Here is a 24,917-nt window from a genome sequence, read left to right on the forward strand (position 1 = left end):
AGTTTAATATTGTTTGTCTATTGTGCTTTCATGTGACGGTATGGTACTTTGTGGCTTTTGAAAGCATCCACTGTCTGTTCCAGCAGGGCCCTTCAAGCTTGTCTTGTGTATGTGTTTGCAGATTGGGGTCCTGACTCACATAGGCCACTCCTGCTTCCCTTATCCATGGGCTCGCAAGGATGGTTCGGTGTAACAAAATATTACACAATGGCTTTGGACTTGCCTCATAACTGTGGCCTGTCTGCTGCTGTACTACTTGTGTTAACACCCCTAGTGGGAATTGGTTGCGTTTCATCCACCCCATGTCTGTGATGAATTTGGTTGAGTATGTGATTGATTTCTCCATTAATTGATGTGGATTGTGATGTATGTTATTTTCTTGCCTGTATATGTGCTTGATGCACTTCATGCTGTAGACAGTAGCCTGCACCCTTGGCCTGTCAAAGTGACACTGATGGTGGGAGGAGTTTGGATGTAGCTCTGTAACCTGGCCCAGTGACAACCAGCATCTAGACACACACACAGGAAACTTTCCAGCCTTATTGCTTTGTTAAATGCCCTTTCTGCAGGAAGATATGCCTCCAGACTACCTTTGCCAGCAGACACAGGGACGACTTATCCAGGAAACTGGCCACGTTCGGTGGTGCAGACGTGTGGATTTGTGCACAAGCAGATGCACAGGGCTTATGCTCAGATGTCCGACAGAATCAGACGTGTTTCCAGGAGCTCCTGCAAAGGTGAGCAACACAAGGGCCCACACCGCAGACTACCTTCCACCAGGCCACTTGCACATGGATGCTAAGTAGCACTAGTGTTGGGGAGGTTTGCCAGGCATTTTTGGGGAAGCACACAGTACAGCTGACATGCGTTGAGGGCCAAATTCCAATTGCCTTTGCAAGTTGTCAGGGGCACACTGCTCCATTAAAGCTGAGTAATTAGGATAGTAGTATTCCTAGCCAGAAACTGATACAGCACATAGGGACGACCAGCGAGGCTCAGACTCGTGGTGAGTGCATGTCATTTGCATGTTCAAATTGCCACGTGCACTGCCTATTTAAATCTGCGGCGGCCAAAACACAACTTGTACTGAAGTTGCACCTTGCTATACGCGTCTTGCAGCTCACCCAGAGACCATTCTAACATGTCTGATTATTGACCCATTGGTCTTCTATTTCCCGCGCAGCCACATGCGCCGGCCTTACTGCATTGACAGTGTATGTACCATCGGTGGGCCAAGCTAACGTATGGGTACATGGCAGCAGACAGGGGTGTTTGTTTATGGAGAAGTCACTTTATTTGGGGCATGGATGGGGTTGTGTGTGTGTGTTGTAAACACACATTCAGATCAGTAACTCACCCTCTCTTTGCAGCATGGAAGTGCTCCTGTTACCGGACCTGAGAGTGCGCAGGCAGGAGGCCAGCACTCACCCCAGAGATAAGTGTCTCTTTGGCTTGCATTTGACTAATTTGGTACAACGTGCATGATGAACATGTTTTCTCTAATTGAGTATGTGTTTTTGTGATTAGTTGTATTTTGCTTACTTTCCCTTGCAAATCCACATCCACTCTCCTGCCCTTCTTTCCGGTTATCATGAATAACAATGCCTGTCCATGCAACATATCCCTGACCCTCCTTCCCCGCCGGGGTCTCAGAGGCCTGTGTTAGTTTGACCTTGCAGGCGCCCAGACCACAGAGGGGTTGGTTGGTTTGTGCTACTCCTGCGCCTGGACAACGGAGCAGTGACACTACCCATCAGTTGTTGCATCATCATTGTATGTAATGTACCGTAAATGGTACCCATCCTGTTGGACCATTGTTCAGCTGTGCTACCTTGGTTGTTCTATCATTGTGCTTGTACATGTGCTTTGACATTTACTGCTACTTCAAGTCATCTACTGGAGACTATCCCAGGGTTTTTTGGTGCTTACAGCCTTTTTCCCTGGTTTGGGGGTTTGCCTACTTGGAGTTCTATGCGATTTGGTATTTTTAGCAGTCAAGGTGGACTCTGAGGGGGCTGCACCCTATTTACACGCAAGCTGGAACATGGAGACCAAGGGGTAGGGTGATCCTGTGGCCAGGTAGACTTGGAGGAAGAAGGCTACATACCCCAGTGACAGTTGTTCAGAAGGTCACGGTGATGTGTAAGGGAGGGCATTTTTTTGTTGGACAGTTAGCTTGGCCTACAGTGTTTTGGGCACTCTGACATTGTAATTGTGGGGTAGTATGTACATGATGTGTTGTGCTTCTCAATGCCTGTTCCTGTGTTGTCTTTACTTTTCAGGTGTCAGGGGATTGGTGTGGTTTGACATGCTGGGGTGTTCACATGGCCAAGGTTCACATGTGATGTGTACAGGACACTGAGGGTCACTTGATTTCACAAGCATATATTGAGTGCATGTCTCTAATGACACACACAGTTGCACAATGATCCACCACACGTACATCCACACTTCCATGGCCACAGGTGCACACAGATTGCATTCTCAGGCCCGCGGTGTCCATGCAGCACATGATCTATTACCATTTGGGTACCCTGTACATGCGTCATTTGGCTCTAGATTTCATTAGTCTTTTTCATGTGATGCTCAAGGTGTATCTGCAACACTATGGCTGCTCAAAGTGCTGTGTGCTGAGCAGTGTGTTGCAGGAGACACACAGAGCACACGGGTTCGGGAGTCTGGATTTTGCCATGCCCAATGTGCATGTCAACGGGCATTCAGTGTTGTGTTCATGCTACGACTGTTGGAAAGCATTTGTGTCTGACTGTATGTGTGGGAGGTTGTTGGTCAGTCATTTCATCGGATTCCATGTCAGACCTCATTGTCTCATGCCAGTTTTCATTTATGACATGTCACTTTGTATATTGTTGGTCATGTGTTGGCCTTTTGCTATTGCATGCCATGTGATGGTGTAGCAGATAAGGGTGATGTGGTTTGGGAGGGTTCAGGTGACATACCAGGGATTGTGATTGACTGTTTTGCAGGGGTGTGTGATACACACCTTGCATGTGTTCCTTTTGGTCACACAGGATTGGTTATGTTTAAGTAGCTAGGGATGCACACAATCTAGCACTTCCATGGCACAATTCTCAGGGTTGTAAGGTTGTGACAGTCGACTGTCTCTTTGTCATCATCGATTGTCACCTGGTATGTGCCAGGACTGTGTGCACTCCGCAGGGGTGGGAGTTTAGGTGAAAAATGTGGCCACAGCTGGGTCCGGGCTGCCTCGCCACGTGCCCTGTCCCATCCCATGGGCAGCACCTGTGCCTGTGGTTGGGGATGTGGGGACACCACCATGTCCACCGGTACCTCCCGCCGTGTTGCAACATTGTGCAGGACACATGCTGCCACAATGATCCTGCGCACTACTGGGGGTGCATATAGTAGCTGCCCACCAGAGCGGTCAAGGGAGCGGAAGCGTGACTTGAGCACTCTGAATGTGCGCTCCACTATGCCCCTGGTTGCAATATGGGCATCGCTGTATCTTACCTGGGGTGGTGTGGTGGGGTTCCGGATTGGTGTCGTCATGTGGTTGCTCAGAGGGTAGGCACTGTCCCCTGGGGAGGTGATAATAGTTGAGATTATTAGGGTTTGGGTATTTGTCTCTAACTTGCATGCATGTGCACAGGCATTTGTACTCACCTAGGAGCCATGTGTCACCATGCTGCCCAGCGTCCAGGGCCCGGCTCAGGGCAGACATTCTGTATATGAAACTGTCATGGGTGGAGCCAGGGTAGTTTGCATAGACAGAGGTGATGATTCCTTTAGCATCGCATACAACCTGCATGTTGATGGAATGCCAGTGCTTGCGGTTTCGATAGATGTGCTCAGTGGCCCTAGGTGGACGTAGGGCCACATCGGTGCAATCTATGGCACCAAGCACTTTGGGGAAGTGTGCCACCCTGTAAAAGTCCTGGACCACAGCCTGCCTTTCTGCGGGTGTTCTGGGCATGTATATGTGCCTGCGGACTGAGGAGCATGCAGTGATGATTGCCAACACCTGGTGTAGGCAGTGTGACTGTGTGGCCTGTGAGACCCCACCCACTATGGCAGTAGTGCGCTGAAATGACCCAGTGGCCAAAAAATGCAGGACATTGAGAACCTTCTCCAAGGGGCTCAATGCTTGGGAGCACAGGGTGGGGGATGTAAGGTTATCTTCCCACTCCCTGACGAGGTCTAGGATGATATGAGGTGTTAATCTATACCTCCCATAGACGTGGTCGGCAGGCATCCCAAAAAGGCTTGTCCGGGGTAAAGAAATGCAGGCCCTGGCTATTCTCCTCCTCATGAGGTGTCCCACGATCAGTGCTGCGACAAATGGAGCATTCATCGTAGCTGTATATACGTGTTTGTTGTTTGCACGCACTTTTATACTGTGCGCGGGGACGCTTCTGCCTGCCTTTGTGTGGTGGACACGTTGACGCCTATGCACGTCTTTTGCCGTGCGCGGGTTTCCCATATTCGAATCCATGAATACGGGTTGTTCGCATGCGTGTGGGCGTTCCGTGTATTTCCCTGCAGTACTTCCCCAGTTACGCCTTCTTTTCACGCGTTGTTCCCCATTCCGCGTGTTACGCCCCCTGTCCTGCCCCCTTTTTGGTGTGTGCGCGGATGTTGTGCGCTTTCCCTGTGTGCGTCGCGCACAGCGTTCGGGATGTTGCAATGATGTGTGCGCCCGTGTGCACCACGCACGGGTTTGGCGCACATCCCGAGAAAGACACGCACAGGGACTTCCACGAATCGCACCCTTGCGCTTGCGTTTCCTTTTTCACACTTGCGCCTGCTTGCCTCAGCTTGCACCACTTTTGTCGGTACACGTTTGTTCCATGAATCGGCCCCTGAGTGTCAAGCTGAAATGTGAATCTTTCCCAGGCTGGGCTGTCAGATCAGAATTAAATAGTTGATTAGCTACAGACTGGGTTCCTTTAAATTAAAGTCTTGTCATTTCACACATATAAAATATAAGCACAGTTTATAAGGGATTTGGACATTTTAAAAGAATTAGCCCTTCACAAACATGCTTTAAATAGGTGGATTTTGCAATTTTAATCAGGAAACAGAAACACTTTTAAACTGGGTTTGACAGCTAATTTTCTGATACAGCTGTCAGTTAGTGAGACCTGGATTTCTCTGACTGCCTGGAGAATCTATGATTTCAGCACCCTTTTCCCTTGAATAATTCACTGGGAAAATGACCTGAATATACCTCCAAACAGCACTTTGACGGTTGCAATGGATTAGGAAAACTGGATTTTAAGGCATTTTCGAATTTTAATCCACTTCTGTGGCCTTGATTCATGTAACTGGTAACAGCACTCATTGGCATTCTCCTGCAGGGATCTCTGTTTTGACATCAACTTTGCCTGTGTGTGGCAAGGTGGTGCAGCCTCTTTGTGATTTCTGAACCATGCACAGTTTTTGCAGATTTGGCGTGCACAGGGGTTAGCGCCTCCATTTTTGGCAGATTCTTTCCCCCATTGTCAAGGGGATGTAGTGTGGCGCATTGGCATGGGTTGAAATATCCCACACCTCAGTGCGGACCCTGGCCACAGGGTGAGAGTAAAGCAGCCTAACGCAGGCCCGGAACCGGGGCCGAAGTTCCCTCTCTCAAGAACCTGCCAGAGATAGCTCCAGGAAACAGTCAAACGCCTTCTGCATGTCCAGGGTAGCCGCTACGGCTCCTGTGGTTGGATCAATACGGGCTAGAATATTAAATAGCCGACGCAAATTAAGGGATGTAGAATGCCCCGGGATACATCCTGCTCGGTCTGGGTGTATGATATAGGTCATGTATGGGGCCAGTTTCAGAGCTAGCACTTTGGCGTAGATTATAACATTACAGTTAATAAGGGAAAGCGGACGGTACAAACCACATTGAGTGGGGGGGCCTGCCTGGTTTGAGGAGCACTGAGATTATGGCCTCATGGAGGAATGGGGGAAGGACACCAGCAACACAAGATTCCTCCCATAATGCATGTAGTAGAGGGATCAATTGGGCCTTGTACTGCTTATAAAATTAGACCGGGAAGCCGTCGGAGCCAGAGGCCTTCCCAGATGCCAGGGAGTCTATAGCTTTAGAGATTTCTTTGGGAGTGATGGGTATAACCAGGGAGTCCCTGGTCTCGGTGGATAGGACAGAAAGGGGGAGGCTGTCCAAATATGCCTCGACCTCTGTTGCCGGGGCACTGTCGACATTGGAGCAAAGGGACTTGTAAAATAAATGGAATTTAGTGTTAATATCTTGTGACGATAGGGCCAGTGTGCCATTGGGCCTTTTTATAGCTGGAATGTGTGGTGAGCCGGTCTCCTGACGGAGTAGCCTAGCCAGGACACGGCCAGGGTGCTCCCCCTCTCCATATCTGCGATCTGAATGGGGGTCATCTAGGAACTTCCGCTCTCGTTCCGCATGGGAGCGGACTGTGTCAAGTTCTTTACCAATCTCAGAGAGGGTGTTGAGTGACTGTGAAAGAGCATATTGAGTCTCGAGGGATGAGAGTCGAGATTCACTCTTTGCTATGTCTCGCCGGATCACCTTTAGGATTCCAGATTCCTTAGAGATTGCTATGCCCCTAATGTAAGCTTTGAACGACTCCCAGAGGGTAGCCTGTGTACGGACTGAGCCAGTGTTCAGTGTGATGAAGTCATCTATGGCGGTTTCCATTTCAGACCTAAAAGCTATATCTATTAAAGCATGCAGTTTCAGCCTCCAGGACCGAAGTGTGTTACTATCGGGTCCCCAATCAAGAGGGTCTGTCACTGGGGAATGGTCCGAGAATGTTCTGGGGAGAATTGCCATATGTGTCATGGTTCTAAATAGTATGTCTGAAACAAGCCACCTGTCAATTCCGGAATGGGAGTCGTGCACTGAGGAGTAGAAGGAATATAATTGAGAGCCCGGGAACACCATCCTCCAGGAATCCACTACATTAACCTGGGATTGGATTTCTATTATGGCTTTAGCTGCTTTAGTGAGTTGCCGAGGCCTGGAGCCCGACCTGTCCAAATCTACATCTAAGATCGTATTAAAATCCCCACCCCATAGGATAGGGACAATGAGGATAGCCAGACAACAGGGACGATAAGCGTGAATAAAATTCAGGGTCATCCACATTGGGGCCGTACACATTGAGGAGTACAACGTTGCGATCTGAAAGGGTCCCAAATATCAAAACGTAACGGCCAAGGGTATCTACATGAACTGTCTTGTGCTGGAACTTAAGACTCTTGTGGATCAAGGTCATGACCCCCTGGTTCTGAGTAGAGTAGTCTGTATAATATCGTTGGGAGCCCCACGATCTAGCAAACTCTTCACAGCCACCAAAATGTGCATGACTTTCTTGCAAAAAAAGTTGTTTCATATTGTGCCGTTCCACATATAGCTGCAGTTTCCACATCTTTGCATAATTTGCCAGCCCCCTAACATTCCAACTCATGCAAGTAAGGTTATCGACCTTCATTAGGCCAAATAGCATACATTTGTAGAATAGGATGTTGAGTCAGCAGTTGAGGAGTAGGCACAATAGGGGTGTGAATAGACTTCTGATTTGGGTGTATGAGACTGGATATGTATGAGCTTTCTCGTACCTCGTTGCATGTCAAGCGATTTTTAACATAACCACCCTCCCAACCCCTCCCCAACCCCCACCCATCTCCCAATCAGAGGAGCGAACACCTTGAAAACTACCCACAATACCAAAAACAGCTGCATCATGCCTAGGGGGCTGTGCGGCATCTATGAGCGGTAGTGCTCCATTATCGGGAAAGACTAGGCATTTAGTAGTGTTTAGTGTACAGCAGTTGAACATTGGTTGAAGATGACAAATTTGTGACATTGAACAAGAAACCAATTGAATTGAACTAGACGGTAGAACCAAGAACTTCTAACATGGGATATTGATGATCCAAGCGCATCAGGCCTGGCTGCCTGGGTGTGTGTGGTCATCCTGGAAAATGTTCATCAATAAATTCGGAGGCCTCCTCAGGGATAGTGAAAAAGTAGACTTGATTTGAGTGTTCAATCATATCCTTTGATGCTTTGAGAATGGCCAATCCTGGCAGGCGTCTCTGGGTCTTTTTGGCAGGCAGAACCATATCTTCCTGTCAAAGGTGTCCAAATATGGGCATCAGCTGTGTGCACTGCCCATGAACCCAACAACTGTTGCTAGCTGACCAGCTGTCTGTACTAATTGGTACCTTCCCTTGAACACTACATGGCAGCCCCCGACTCATCAAATGTTAAAATGACTGCCAAGAAGTACAGACATTATGTCCCAGCCATGTCCTAGTTCAGTGAACCTTTAATGAACTGCTATGAGGCAATTATTTCATTATTTCAATATGTACTACTAAAGTGGTTGAAAATGAAGATACCCATGGCACTGAAGTATACATTAGATATTTATAAATTTCAAGTTATCATCATTTATAACAATCATTTAATATGTTTTTCATTTTCGAATGTTTAGCAGAGTGAAATTGGTTATTTGTAGATTTGTGTATATGGATGTAGCAGTTGAAGAGCGAATTGCATGATTGATACAATTTCCCCAAACATTTTTTAGCTTGGTCTTGTGGTCGGCACATCCGAATTGAATGTTCCAAGGAAAATATAGAAAACAGGGTAAATAAAGAATTTGTTAAAATCTGAACCAGCTGTTTATGAAGTATTGTGTTGATTTTACATGTTGAGGGTATAATTCCTTTATAATGTATGTGTACAACAAATTAAACATGTTTCTTTTCATCTATCAGAGACCTACGAAGAAGAGGAGCATGAATACGCAGACAAGAACACAAACTAATGATGTGGATTGCCAAACCGATGTCAACTGAGAGCAGTTAATTTTTGAAGCTCAGACTGGCTCAATCAACATTCTGAGCCATGATGCAGACGTCCAGTGTCCGGTGTTTCAATGGGATATCACCAGTGACCCTTGTAAAGTAACCATGCAACATTGCTACAGCAAGAAAATGCTCCACGAAGATACAGAAATAACAGACGATGTATCCGTATTGCTTACAGAACCACTCGCAAAATCAACACCAGCTGAAAAAATGCAATCTAAGAAAGAGAAAGTGTTTACTCTGTCCCCAATACATGTGGAAAATCTGGAAACGTTACAAACTTAAATAAGTCAAGCAACTTTGCAAGCGGTTGACGAATAGGCTCTTGATTTGGGCTTCATTCTACCGAGTGCTTAGGACTTATCCACCACTATGGAATCGCAAACCACGTTACTGCAGGACGATTGGCTGTTACGGGAGCAAACATAAATTGTATTCAACTGCTGTCTGCCACGTGTTTTAATTGTTTTCAGAGTGTTTGGAATTGTAAGGACATCAGTAAATTCCAGGACACCAGTCAAAAATCTGCTCTTCACCACCTCTTTCCCTCTTTCATGTCCCTGCTAATCACCACACTGCTGCTGGGACCGATGTCATCACCCTAGGGAATGTTACATGATCACAGTCCCTTCTTCCCAGACAATTCAAGCACCTCCCCACGCCCCACTGCGGGCCCTTGCCCTTGCTTGCCTGAGGTTCCCCTCCTTGGCTCCCTTTAGCACTTCCCTCCAGCACTCGTCCACTACTCTGCTCCTCCTTCCATTCCCATCCGCTGCACTACTCCTTGTTGCACTTGCACCTCTGAATACAACAAGATCCACTAATGGTGCAGCTCTAGTGATCTCTGTATCAATTCTAGCAAGACTGAGATAATTCCCATCGGGACTCCGGTTCCCTGAACCCCCCTGTGCTCAGGCCACTCTCAATGGGTTATTCTCCCTCTCCTTCCTCTGAGCCAGAAATCATGGGGTGTTGTTCAACTCTTCTCTTTCATTCACTCCTCATATATTGGACATTGCCAAGAAGGCCCACTTTCACCTTCACCTCCTTAGAGGAATTCCCCCTTTCCTCACCTTCCCCCAGAAGCTCAACGTCTCTAGAGCTATGGTCCTCTCAAGCAGGACTACTGCAAGAACCTCTGCCTTAATCTACCCTCTTCCTCTGTACGCATGCCCCCTCCACCTAATCCACAATATGTCTGCACAAATTATCCTTGGCCTCAGGTACAGGGACCATATCTCTGTAGCCCTAAAATCTCTCAACTGACTCAGGGTTGCTGCAGGGATCAACTAGCTCTTACTCTCCTTCTTGAACCCTTTGATCCTCCAGCTCCAACTCTCTGCTGGTCAAACGCTTCTCCAAGCAGAGAGCTGGTGTCAGATCTCTTTCCTCGGCTGTCTCCCTCCTTTGAAACATCCTCCCTCTCCCTCTCCTTCTTCCCTCTCCTTCTTCAACCGGATCTCCTCAAGTGCCACAAGCTTCTCAAGACTCTCCTCTTCTCCTCTTCCTTTCCTCTCTCCCTTATGTGATAACTCCCCTCAGTCGCTGAGATTGGCGGCCAGGTATCTTAGGAGTCCTACTGGGTTGTGAGCTTCTGCTTAATCACCTACTGCATCTGACACCCCTGCAATTGTCTTTGGACCCTCTCCTTCCTGTGTAGCTGTATCAGGCTCGGTTTGCACTTACTGCCCTGGCTGCTGGCATTCCCTCCCTGTGCTGTCAAAGGATTGGCACTTACCTGTTATCTCCTAAACAGGCTCCCTCGCACTTCCCCCATGGGAGTCCCTTAGCAATTCCCAGCCCCCTTTTCTTTTCCCTCCCTCTGTGTCTCCCTCTGTGTACTTTCATGTTCCGAATGTCATAATGACTAACAGGACCATTGTTGTCTTTTTTTAATTATTGTCATTTTCCTGCATCGTCCTTATTGTTCCCTTGCTTTCTTGCCTTCTTGACTGTGTCTTCTAAACACTATTCAAGCTGTATAAGCATCTTACAAATGCCCAATTAATCAATAAATCAATAAATAATATCACCACAACTGTATAATGTTGGGAAGGGGACATATTTTTCCCACACCCCCAAGCGCTTCAGAATCAGACAGAAGACATTATCAGTAGCATGAGAGACCAGGGGGTAGGGGTGTGCCCTTATCAGCATTCACACAATTACATTATTTAGCATTTGGGAGGTGTAGCATGCATGCGGGAATAGCAGCCATCTTAGATATTAGTAACCATATTGTAGCCCTCAGCTTAAATGTGGTGTGGCAGACAGCACCCAGGGCCTAGGCCGCAAACATGAGCGCAGGAATAGGTTGTATCCCAAACACTGATGAGAAAGCCCAGAGGTACACAGATCCACAAAACCCTTCATTGTCCTAAAATGTTGCCACCGTTCGCGCCCTGGGAAGAATGTGCCCTGCAAGGCCACGGGAGGAGGGCTGGGGGTCTGTGAACCGTGTGATTCCACGGGCCTCCAACCCCTAATAGCCCTAATCCTACATTATATCCCCCAACTTATTTGGTTCCAGGACCCCTGAATTCCAGTGTTCCAGATAAGCCCTGACCATGAAACATGCTGGACTTACTATTGGTCAAAAGATCAGAAAGCAGGACCCTTCTGCCTTCACTGCTAGGTCAAGTGTTTTGTGCTGACCGATGTGTATAATCTTTCCAACCTGCAGCGCAGGTTTCTCCTGTATGCAATGATGTCAATAGTGACGATGACGATTGTTACAATGTACCGCACATGCCAATGTTGCCCGAACATTTCTGCGGAAGCATAGTTCTTTGTTGGTGCTTTTTTCCATTTATATGGAAATAAAACTTGCCATCCTTGAAAATGATTACTGTAATAGATGTACACATAAGTCAAGTAAGCCTTTCAAAAGCGTACCCACAATAGATATGCGTTAATTATAATGATGATAATTCCGTTTTTTGCCAAAAGATGTTTCAACACTTTCGAGCAGAAAAATGCCCCACCACGTTATTTAAAGGTTTCTTTTCTTGACCATTTATTTTTGACCCAGCCATGCAGGAGCCTGTCTGCACCTGCACTAGGCTCATCTGTGAAAGAATCCATAAATGTTGTGTCACCAGCCACATTGTTGCCGTTGGAATGGGAGTAAATATCTTCCTATGCGGAATACTTTAAATAATGAATTGTGTTTCACTGCACAGCTTCCCATGAATATTGTTCATTTTTGTGGGATGTGCACCCTCCGAAACTGAACTCACTGTGAACACCGATAAAGGGTCCCATTGTTATTTGGTCTTCAGTCCACCACACTAACAACTTGAAGATCACAATGTTGCGGATATCACAAAGAATTGATAAGAGTCACTATATTGAAAGCAGACACAGCAAAGTTAGGTTTCAATTACTGAAATCTGTCTTTTGATGCAGTGGTCTCCTATGACAGAGAGAATGGACACTCAATGCACAATGTAAGCAAAGCTTTAATACATTTTTATGCAAGTGAGGATGGCAAGTGTGCTGTATGCTATATGATTAATGATGTAATGGGTGAATATTCAAGTAGATGCAAATAATCAACATTGTGTGTGTTAATTATAACTTGCAATTATAGTGACTATATCGATTTATGTGTACATTATATTAAACAGTTGTACTTAAACACATTTTTTTATTCCCGGTTTTACAGTTGTGTAGTACCATTGTGTGCTTGTCATGGGTAGATGCTTTCTGTAGATAGCTTCTTCAATAGAAATTGGACAATACTAGTGAACAATGCATTGGAAATAATGATAATCTGGGACGATCGCCAGACACCAATCTGTCCTTTCGCCGTTGCAGTAACAAGGAGCAACATGGCAGCCTACAGATTATGAAAACCTGCAGATGTGAAAGTGCTGCGTTTTGAACTGAAACCATTCCGTCCTTCTCACTAACGTATCACAATATACGTCGATACAAGCAAACTTTCTGCGAACAATACAAAGACTGTGATCAATGGATCGCTGAAGGGAATTGGCATTATAAGATATTGTTGTGGACATAATCTCCTCTTTTCATCAATTTGACAAAAATAAAAGTACTTGCTACCATTCCGATGATCGCTGTTATCTTAGAAATATACATGTTTTACCCTTTTTGTGAAAAGAATGAAAAGTCTTGTGTACTGAGTGGATGTGTATGTGTATGTTCCGGGTTATGCGTTAAATAACGTTATGACGTGGGTGATGATAGGGTACGTTTGGCTGTGCTGCCCACCAACTTCATTAAAATAGGTGGAGCATATATTTATGACAATTGATGTCAGTTTGAGGGGCAGTGATATGATTTAGTAGCACAAGGGCACTTGAACATAGGACGATGGATCAACGATACAATTTCCAAAAGATGGCGCCACCAGGCAAGTGTTTTTTCGCATGTATAAAAGTGAGGAAAACTAAGGTAAGATGCATAGGAATTTTATTTTAAGATGGATCGATGTATGATCGGAAATACATGCCTGATCGATTGGGACAATACAAACTCTGAGTGAACTACCCCTTTAACAGTGACTCTTCTGCAAATATAATAAATCTATATTTTAATATACATTTATGTCTAAGGGTTTCTTTGATGTGCATTACAGACTGGGTTCAGTGTGCTTACCTACAGCTCACATCTTCCTCTTAAGATAAGCCTGATTGCTCTGCCACTATACTACAGTCTCTGAGTAGTACATAATGACACTAAGTTGGGGGATCTACAAACCACTGGGATAGCTTGCTAAAGTCTTACTTTCAAGTGGGACTTTAGGAAAACTCCCCTAACACTGGTGTTACAGCTGGTGGGATTTGTGTAGGTCGGATTACATTGACTCTTGTATTGTATTTCAAAGAATCCATCCTCAAGGCTACTATACTGTAAAGTACTAAACCATGTCCATTATGGAAAACTATATAGTAGAAGCTTTCATATCTCTTATTGTTGACAAACTGAAAGAAATGTGTAAGGATAAATGTCTTAGTACTAAAGGAAAAAAAGATGAATGAATCCAAAACTGTTGGATCACCAAACTGTGAGTAGGCCTGTAACCCCTACTCTCAGAATAGATCTGTAAAATAATGATGGTCAAAGTTTAACCATTAGCTTTCAACTTCCAGAAAGTGAGGCAGATGATGATAATGAAGAAAATGTGATTGTTAATCCACCTCCCAATCCTCTGATTTTACCCTTACCTGCATCTAACATGTCAGCTGAGCTGGTTCTAGAAAAAGAGAAAATGAAAAAGCGGCTTGAATTTAGAAAAATGGAAATTCGGTTCGAGATGAGAGATGAAGAAATGATGAAGGAACTGCAACTCAGGGAAAAAGTGATGCAGCATGACCTCGACATGAAAAGGCTGCCCCTTGATTCCACATTGGTTTCAGAGCCCTCTTTGCCAGACCACCACAGGAGCAGGAAGCCTCATCTCCCAAAGATCTGGTATGTTTGTATGATGCAAAAACTGATATTCTTGGTTGGCTGAGTACATTTGAATTTAAAAGTAACGTGCAAAATAAATCATCTCGCTTTTAGGAAGAACTTGAAAACTAGATTATTTACTTAGGTAGGCTTCCATTATCTATGTTCTCTCCATGTATAGTTCTTATTGTCCTGTTTCTGTGTAGCGCCCTGATGCCTAAGGGCTTTGGCGCTTAACAAATATATAGAAATAGAAGGTATATGTGGACGTGAGTTTGTTCCATGGGTAATGTCTAGGCTCCCCCAGAATGGCTGTGATGCTGTGACAGAGTTGAATGATGTTGATAGACAAGATTACCAGTTGGTAAAAACTGCTCTCATAGCCAGGTTTGGGAAGACCTCTTACCAATACCTGAAAAGGTTTATGGACCACAAGAAGAGAGATGGTAACTTGTGGGCCACTTGGGTGTGTGAAAGCCTGAAAAACCTAGATGGGTGGAGTAAGGGCTACAAGGTGAGCTCTTATGAAGGCATGTGGTGTCTCTTCATGCTGGAAACTTTTTTTTGGTGCCTGTTCCCCAGAACCGAGACAGCACCCTGCTGATTCCAAGGAACTTGACCCCAAGAAGCTAGCAGTGGCTGCTGACTTTTGGGTGGCCAACAGGGATACTCACACAGATTCTGAGGCTCCTCGCAAGAAAGAGGATGGGACGAAGCATAGGAAAGATGGGAAGGATCATTCAAAAAAACACCAAAAGACGATCACAAACATAACAAGGGTAAATATCCCCATAAACAACCTTATAGGGCTAGTGAAACCCCTATGCCCAAACTATAGGGAAGTTATCAGAAACCTCCATTCCAAAAGCCATTTGGGAAATGTGTGGTTTGTGGGTCTGGTCACCCTGTGAAAGGAGAGCCCAGATGTAAGGGTAAACCTTCAGGGATCCGCTCGGTCAGCTTGACATTCACACATGATGTGGCTATACCAATGCCAGGGGCTAGCTTTCATCCTTAAACTGAAGAACCCATTGGAACTCAGGCTAGGGTTGCTTTAGTACCACTGGGACTGTGGGAACAACAGAACATTGAGGTCTATGATTCCATTCCTGATAATACTAAAGAGTATTATAAAAGACAGTGCACTTGTAAATGGCCAGGACACCACTGGATTAGAGAGATTGGGGCCAGTATAACTGTGGCAGATGAAAGTTTCTTTCAACCTGAGGAAGTTGATAAGGCTCCCAAAAGGGTTACCAAGTTAGTAGGAGGTCCAGTCCAAATGTGACCCATACTGCCAGTTATCATTAAATGTAATGACATGACTGTTAAGATCACTGTGAGCAGGGCTGGACTGCCCCACCAGGACACCGGGACATCCCCCGGTAGGCCTCAGGCCTGTAGGGCCTCTTTTTGAGCGGAAGGATACACTTCATTAAGAACATCGCATTGATTTTGCCTCTAATCCGCCTGGGTGGTTTGCCTTGAATTGGCTGCCACTACAGTGCGACCGAGGCAGGCGCTGCAATTTTATTTCTTCCCAGCAGCTGGGCTGGGCTGGGCCCGCCCCGCACCTGTGCATGAGGGCCTCCTGGACTGCGCACCGGAGGAACCGCACATGGCCCTGGCCCCCTGCTGCTGCTCAGGCTGCGTCATGTTCACTCTGCACACATTGGCACTGGCAGCGCCGGGGTCAGCAGGGCAGGCTGCATGGAGCTGGCACGGGCTGCATGAGGCCTAATAGCAACCTGCAAGATGCAAGTCAAGAAGATTGAGTGTCAGGTAAGCTGCAAGACGCCTCAGGCTCCCCTCGTGACGGCCTTGGGTGTGGGCACAAACCGGCCCCCAGGGCTTCACACTGTCACTTTCTCGCTCTGTCCCCTCTCTTTCTCTCTGTACCCCACCCCCTACCTCTCCTGCTCTCTTTCTCACTCTGTCTCTCTCTCACCCTCCCTCTCTACGGTTCCATCTCTCTTTGAATCGCACTGTCTTGCGCTCTCCCTTGTCTTGTGTGCTTCTCCTAAAATGTCGCCTTCGTGTTCCCCTGGGCCAGAGCTCTGCTGCCAAACTCTCCTGCCAAATATTTTGTTAAAAACCCGAAGATTGTACTGTTCCTGTCCCTGCCCCACCCCACCCTGTGTGTCCGGAGCTCAAATTTCACACGAGGTCTGCCTGAGCCCTACGCTCCACCCGCAGCACTCCTTCTGCTCTCCCTTAGGCTGTCCACCCCTCCTTTGCCCAGGGTTGGACTGGGACAAGAAATAGGCCCGGACACCCAAAAAAAGTGGCCCACCCCTCGCTTAAAAAAAGTGGCCCACCCTGCGCCTCAAAAAAAGTGGCCCACCTCGCGCCTCAAAAAAAGTGACCCACCCCGCGCCTCAACAAAAGTGGCCCTCAAACCATCATCCGTGAATCGCCTACCACGCTTCTCACTGCGCAAACACGGATGTTTCTACAGTATCAGTGCCATTAATGAAACACGGCCTTTCACCCCTTGACAAAACAGGAAGTGGCATCAAAAGCAGACTAATATGGTTATGATTTCACTAATGTGATATGCATTTCATACAAGAATGGACCACCATATGTATCATTAATATCTGTGTGTTTAGATCCATATTGTCAAATTACTGTGAATGCAAGCAGACGTCCAAGGCCAAATGATAATATGTTATTGTATAGCACTTACGCTTAAGCTCTTTTTTATAGAACAAATATGCATACAATATCACCCAACCTGTCTTGGTACTCATTTATCGACCTCAGAAGAATGAAAGGCTGAGATGACCTTGCTGGGATTCGAACCTGCAGATCACACACACATTTTATTTATTTTATTTTACATTTATAAAGCGCTCACACAGCCCGCAGGCATCGAGGCGCTGTTACAGGAATTGTTAGTTTTTCTTAGTTGTGTAATTGTGTTTTTTTCTTTGTCTTAGTTACGTATTTATAATGCGCTTAAACACTCAGAGGTTTCTAAGCGCGGACCCGGGGATCGAACCTGTTGTTGCTTTGTGTCGTCTTGCTTCCAAGACGCGCACGCTGCCGCTGTGCTATCCTCCCGGGACAAGCAGGAAGCGCTCAACCCACTAAGCTATCATATTGGCTATAGTAAAATGAGCATCTGCAGGTCTGGTGCAAATTTGGCCGCATTTTAAGCCTGTGTGCAATGCATCTACTTTCCAGGCTCTGCCCACGGTAGTGCTTGTGTGATGAGGGCCTCAGCAAATACAAGTGCATGACACAAGGCAATGGCGCCTGACCATTGAGGGTAGTTTCTAAGATCCCAACGTGCATTCTCTAGTAAATCAAGTCCATGACAAGCTGCCAGCCAATCCCCCAGGGCCTCGAGCTCCTGATGGTAGGCTGATGTCAGCTGGATGTCAAAGCCAGCCTGAAAACAACAACGTCACGTCAGTAAAACCCCTGTTTCTGGAACACCACCACCAAGGCATGGTGCTTCAGGCAGTCCCGGCCGTTTCCTCTACTTATTAGGAAGTGGGGGGCCCGAGAAGCATGTGAATGAAAGAAGGGACAAGCATAGCGCAGCACTGTTAACTGAATCGACTCAAGGTGCTTCTTGGCCACACGCTCACAGGGATTCTGGGAAATCGATGGACCAAAGGAGGTCGAAATTGTAATGCAAAGATCCCTGTTAAGCAGGATAGGTTCAGCACGGACAAAGCAAAAGTTAGATTCTAACAACAAAATGTCAAAAGAGAAAAGTCAATTAGCTTTGATGAAGGAAGGATGACTGAGTTGTGGGATGGAAAGGACATCACATCTCTGAGATTTGTTTTAGCGAGTAGGCCCTCTTTAAATGCCATGTACGCGTACATGTTCCAGATATCATTGATATGACCAAATTAAAAGACTAATTGGAGCATTGTTCACTATTAGTTGCATTTCCATATTTAAATTGGTGACATAAAATGGAGGCTCGTATGCAGGCATAACGTTGCCCACAACTACCTCATGCAAATAAAAGGTATCAAAGGACTTGGGAATCATACTGAAACCACAACACAGTGTGGCTAGTGACATGTGTGTTCGCCTCCAGCTATACAAGGTTGACAGTAGTTCGTAGATAAATTGCAATCAATGCGCAAAGGCGAAACACAAGGTGAGAAATGGAAAATGCTGGCTGTGCTTGGATAAATGATAATAATGCATGCGCCAATAGTCATTAAATATAGTGCATAGACTGAGAACAGCCAACCTTGAGCTGTTTATGTGGCGCTCCCCAAATACCACAACACATCATAACCATCACAACACACCACCATGCTGCGCCCTCTCTACCCAGCCCACCTCACTCCCCCATTCCCGACAAGGCACCGTGGCATCCATTCATGCAACAATTGTGTATAGGCGCGTTACAAATGCTGCATTCGCTCAGATTATAGTCCATGGCCTACAGTCATCTCTGCAGCAGGACGCTACCCCGCCGCGCTATCTTAAAGCACTTTGCCCACGGTTTTCTGAATTTCTGTGTGTTATGGCAAACTCGCCAGGGTTCTATTATCTGCCCTTTAAACTACCAACATAACTGGCTCTCCTCCGGAGGGATTCATGGTATTATTCACTTCCAAAGGGGGAAAGTCTGAGGGGGTCTGACTCTCGGGTCTGCCGGAGCTCGCACTCCTGACGCTGGGACTGTACACCGATTTGAGCAGCGGGCGCAAGGCCCATTGAGCTACCTTGCCTGCTGCTGAGTCACAGATTGGGCGACAGCGGGCATTCATTGCACTACTTGCCTCCTGTGAAAGCTGCCTGTTTGTTTTTACCGATTATGGAAATATTTTAGGATAAGGGTGTGCTCTTGCAATTCCAGACTTTGCACCCCCCACCCCTTTGCTTCCACACAGCCCCGGGCAGCAGGCTGTGGCCAGAGTGGCCCACCGAGTCAACAGGAAAAGAAAGCAGCGTGTCTACGCCAGCCAGAAAATCAAGCGCTATCTTCCCTCAGGTAGAGAAAGGTGGGACTGCAGAATGTGGCATGAAGGGTGGGGGAACACCCTAACTTCCTCTCCCCCCCCAGGGTGGGGGCACATGCACATTGCACAATGAACCTGAAACCAGAGCCGTGATCAGGGGTTTCTAGTAACAGTGCCGGCAGCCTTCATTAACCATCCCTTTTTTATCTGACTTTAATTACCCCTGGGGCATTATTGACAAAGTAGCACTCACCCGCACTGACGAGTAATGGGTTCATTTCTCATACACCCGTGACCCGGGCCTGAAAATGCCGCGGCTGAAAGGCTGAGTCAAAGGAACTGGGTTCGGCCCGAAGATGGCACTGGGCTGCCTGGCGCGCTGCCCCAGGAACTCATGTAAGTAAGTGACTGAGGACGGTGGAGGAGGTCATCACTCACTCCATCCAGCAAACGCTTGACTCGAGTTCACATTCACAACCTCTCACCAGGTAGACAGACAGCACCAAAAATACCGTCTCTGTAGGCTTTATTAAAATGATTACCCGCTACCTCTAACATACTTGGGGCTCCACAACTAGATTTCTGAGGTCTACCGGCTGAAGAGCCAAACAGAATTCCCTACCTCATAGTGTCTCGAATATTCAACGGCATTTCATATCCAATGCATTGTCTAGAGAACTGAATAGCACTGGACTGAAGTATGTCCCCTCTTCACCCTGTCGGGGGGAAATTCTCCCGGGGTCGGCTGGGCCGTCCACGGACCTCCGGGCAGGGAGGCCCCAACTCCTCCCGTATATCCCAAAAAAAAAGAGATAGAGTATGAGACACACGCAAGAAGCAAGGTGGTTCTGCTGTTTATTAAACAAAACGGCAGGGATGGGTCGAGGATCGTACACGTCCGTCCTGACACTCTCTCCTCATTGTGGGGCTCGCAGGCCCTTTTTACCTTAGTATGACGCGCTACTTGCGTCACCTGGGAAAGTTAGCAAAAAACCTATCGCCACTCTGGATTGGTTCCCCGAGTGGTAGGGTTAGTATAGCATACGTATAGAGAACGTTGTTAGTGGTTGAGGGTCAGTCAGGTGGTATACTTGGGTTGTCCCTTCAATTTGCTACATAAAAATTGTTACATGAAGACCCCTGAGGATTGGTCAATGTTAATGGCGTCAGTGATAAGAGCCCCATGTTCTGATTGGTCCACCCGCGAGCCCCCCAGTCTGGGACCATCGCTGTTCCCAGCTCGCGGTGCACCTGTCATTTGCAACAATGTTTCACTATGGGTATGTGCAGACAATGTGAGGATTTATTCATATGCTGGAAGGCCGACTACTCCCACTGCCGCAGATGTCCATTGAGTCGCTTAATTGTATATGCCTGTGTCTTGAGACGGGGGATCCAGGCGCCTCCCTCCTCCTGGGCTTGGCACCCTATCAGGTTCGGCTTGGTCACGTGAGGTGGGACCGTGGTTGAGGCAGAATTCTAATATTGCATTTTCCACTGTGTGCCTGGCTTAATTTGCAGGTGTGACCTTGGCGTCGGCTTGCGGTATGCGAGTTTGCAACGTTGTGCCCTTGACTGTCTGCTTTCGCCGGGCTCATTCTGCAGGGTCAGCAACCAAACTCTTGCTCATTCAATGTTCATGGAAGCTTTTGCTTGCGGCCTACCTGGGTCTGGTGCATAGGTGGAGCCATTTGATACACAGGCACTTTAGGTTATGGTATCATATTGCTTCATCCCCAGTATCGTGTCTTCGTTATATTTCTCATTATGGAGCGTGAGCAAGCTTTTTAGATGAGTTCATTATGCGTCTTGCGTTTCTGCATTTTGAAAAGCCTATGTGAAAAATAATAAAGATGCACGTCCGTGGGTGTGTCCGTCACCTACGTCATAGCACTGAGTATGTTCTTCGTGTGGATTGGTGTTGGAGTGTCCAGTGTACATGTTTGCACGGGTGTGCTGACCGTTGGCTAGGTCGTCATGGCATCTCTAACGATGTGTTGATTTAGTGCTGGATGGTTCAGTCGAGTCCATCCATGCCGCAGGTGTCGGCATGTGCAGGGCAGGCTGGTGGGCAGGCGGGTGGGCACGCGAGTGGGCACATCCGTATGTTCCTGTACCAGGGTATTTGGTCATCTGGTAGATGGGCAAACTCCTCTCGTGGCGGGTGTCTGGGCCGTGATCCTCTAGGCCAGGGGTTAGAGGGGATTGGTGGGAGCCTTTTGTTCCCTTTTCCCACTTCAGTCCCCCCTCTGGTCGACTTGTCGACCACAAACATATCCTTTTCCTTATCTCCTCTCACTCTCCATATTTTAGTTACTCCTCCCAAATGCCCATAGTGGTTAACATGGTCTTCAAATGACCAATACATATATACACAGGTTCCTCCAGGTGTGCAGTATACCCATTTCCCTATGTAGCTCCTTGGGTTTCTTGGGTTTTCGAGCTTCACAGATGGTGGGTCCAGGTGGTTGGTGATGATCTGGTTGCGCAACCTCTCTCTCTCTTTTATTATTGTGCCTGTGTGTTGGCTGTCATCTGCTGGCATCAAGGGGTGCATACCGACCATTTCGATCATCTCGTCTGTGGTGCGTGCCTTCCGGGCCTTCCAAAATCTTATTATGATAAGTGCAGCTCCAGCCAAAATAATGCATCCAACTATAATCTTCAGTCCATCTGACAGCCAAGATGGCATCCATGACCATAATATCGAAAACCAGCTCTCATCCTTTTTCACACCTTTACTTTCATCCATCATTTTGGAGTGCATCTGGGCCAATTGTGACACTGCTTCCGTCAGTGTACCATTGTCAGCATCGTTAGCAGGGATGAATGTGCAGCATGATTGTCCTATCTTTGCGCAAACCCCTCCTTCCATTGCTGTGAGGAGGTCCAGTACATATCTGTTCTGTAGTGCTACCATCCTCACTGCTCGCAGTTCCTCTTTTATTGCGTTGAATCCATTTACTGTAGAGTTAATTGTCATCATTAGTTCCCATCTAGTTATCTGGAGCCATTTTGCGTTTGCGTAAGCCTGTAGTCCCGGATGTATTATTGAGGAGAAGAACATTGCTGCTCTGCTGAATAGTCTGTGTTCTGGCGGAATTGAAGTGAGTGCTGTTTCCGACCTTCCCCATAGGTAATTTCCTGTCAGAGGTTCTCCTTGTCTTTTCTTTCTATTCAGGACAGTGTTGTTGCCGTTGTTTTGGTTCTCTGGCCCCTTCTGAAGCTGTACAGATCTCTTCTTCCTCTTGTTTCCTTCATCCATTTTGGGGAAGTTCGCCACATTCACATGTTTCTGGGGCACCACTAGTGATGGTACATTAACGTGTACCATTGTGCATATACCATTCCACAGAGGGGGCAGTGTGCGGTATGCCTTGTCTCCACAGGCCCAGTAATGGTCCATTACTACTGCTGTTCCTGCTCCCCCCTCTGGTAACTCTGTCACGCTTGCACAGTTGGTGTTGTATCCCACGTCCACTTCTCCTTTATGTTGGTAGCATACCTTAGGTGCAGTCATCGGCAGTATTGTTATTGGGTCTTCATCCTTCTCTATCCACGTTAGCATGGGTACGTACTTGACCCAAGTCATCCAACATCTGTTGTTGTGTTCAGCAATAGTTGTAGTATCCTCTCTCATTACCATGTTGCTGCCAACCACTCCTGTGTCCCATTTGTCACCCAGGTACACCTTCCCTGTTATTATTATCAGTGGTCTTTCCCAACATCCTTGTTTACCAGGAACTTCAGTGGCGTACCAATCACATGGTAGGTACTGTAGTGTTACTTTCTTTGTTTCTCCTTTTTCAGGGCCACTTGTTATGTATCTGAATGCTTCAGCATGTAAACTGGCCTTGTGGTAACTCAAATAACCCTTGAGGAAGTTATTTTCGTACGGGTATGTGTCTCGTGTTTTCCATACCAGGTGCACCGTGTTCCCTTGAAATCTCCCTTTCGTTTGGAACAGTGCCAGGTATATTATACATCGTGCTGTCTATTTCCGTGGCAACGAAAGTTCGGGAAGCGCTCATGGCGTATGGGAACAATGAGCAGACGTAGCAGCTGTCTTCTGTTGTTTGCTTACCTATTTGAGTCATGTGTTGGTACCACATGTTGTTAGAGACGTGTGCTGAATTTTGTATGTAGTTGTCAATATCTTTATTGTCTGAGTATGTGCTGCGTTTAACTCTATTTCCCTTGTGTGGAATTTTGCTAGTACCACCTGACGTAACACCTGTTGCAGCCGGGGGTGGGGGTATATTAGGTTTGGGTACAGCAAAAATATTGATAGCATAACTGTTCTGCCATACAGAGGCAGCCAAGAACCCGGTGATCATCAAAATCCCTATCATCTTTATTACAGAGGCTAATCTCACCGGCATTTTGCTCTTACCTTGCTGCAGTCCGGCAGCTAATTCTTGCGACGTTAAAGTTGCCCGCCTGAAAATTCTCAATATGCTTGTTATTAGTGTTAGTTGTTGTTTTCAAGCTCTCCCTATCAAGTAGTCGTTCAGTGCCCAGGCGAAGAGCTGTTCCCACGCCAATCTAAGTGATCTATCTCTTAGGACAGGCAAGTATGGGTGGAGGTGGGGCATTGATTGTTCTATGGCCAAGAGAAATGCTGTGTAGTAGACACGTACCCTCCTCCTTTTCAGGTACTTTGGCCTTTTTATGTAATAGACAAATTGGTGTGATTATTCTTCAGGGTAGTTATCGTCTGAGGGTATCATCTACTCCTGGGCAGTGAACTTTGTTAGTTATCTGTTTTCTTAGCAGTACAATAATACACTGTACCTGCATGTGCGAGAGAAAAAAGGAGAACATTCAAGTGTTTACATGTGTATATGTGCCAAACAATGTCCTTCAGTTGGGTTATTACTGCAGTGGGTAGGGGGTCGATGGGCAGAGGGTTTGGGGCTCAACTGGCAGAAGTCTCTTTACTCTTTGATCGTGTGACCATGGGGTGGGCGGTATGGTAATTACCCCTTTCTATTTCAGTAATTGTCTCTGGGGAATCAGGGGGGTGGCAGGGTATGGGGACACTTAGGCCGTTAGCTGTGGTAGAAGTCCCTTCCTCCGTTGGTGACGCTGTTGCTGTTCTTCCAAAGGCCCTGTCAGTGACGCTAGGGCGGGTCTGGAGTTTGCAGATCTTTACGTCGTGTAGGTGATTCCAGGCACGTTTGTCCTGTAGCTTTACTGCTCTCGTTGATACTTCCTCTACCAGGTGGGGGCCAGTGAAGCGTGGGCTGTTCCACTTTCTGTTGAAATTGCGGAGTAGTACGTGGTCACCTTTAGCAATTTTGCACAGTTTTCCCTTTTCCAATTCTTCATTCGCGTCTTCTTGTTGATCACTCTTAGACCCGCCCCGCGTGCGCTCGAGCAGTTGAGACACAAACTCTACACTAGTAATCAAAGAAGACACATATTGGTACATTTCATCACCAAGAACAGTTGCAGTGTTTTCATAGTCAGTGAATGCTCTTGATGTTGGCGTCAGAGGAAGGCGCATTTGACGTCCGGTCACCACCTCGTGAGGGGTGAGGTGGTGGTCGGAGCCTGGTCTATTCCTTAGCTCAAATAGGGCTAGCGGAAGGCAATACAACCAACTCTTCTTTGTTGTTTGCTGTATTTTTGCAATTGCCTCCTTTAATAGGCCATTCAGGCGTTTGCATATACCGTTGGCCTGCGGGTGATATGCACATGCAAATTTATGCT

The 24,917-nt window shown here is 46.8% G+C and overlaps 1 long non-coding RNA gene across 1 annotated transcript in view; it reads left to right on the top strand.

Moving 5' to 3' along the window:
* The window catches only part of LOC138569181 (uncharacterized), a 120,266-nt gene extending 107,352 nt beyond the window's left edge, over positions 1-12,914 (top strand). The window contains exon 3 of the long non-coding RNA XR_011303168.1: positions 8,752-12,914. This is a non-coding gene — a long non-coding RNA (uncharacterized lncRNA). The remainder of the gene's footprint in view (positions 1-8,751) is intronic.
* The last annotated feature ends 12,003 nt before the right edge of the window (positions 12,915-24,917 follow it).

This window comes from Ambystoma mexicanum, chromosome 2q, assembly GCF_040938575.1.
Source record: "Ambystoma mexicanum isolate Mex_15411 chromosome 2q, UKY_AmexF1_1, whole genome shotgun sequence".
Lineage (NCBI taxonomy): Eukaryota > Metazoa > Chordata > Amphibia > Caudata > Ambystomatidae > Ambystoma > Ambystoma mexicanum.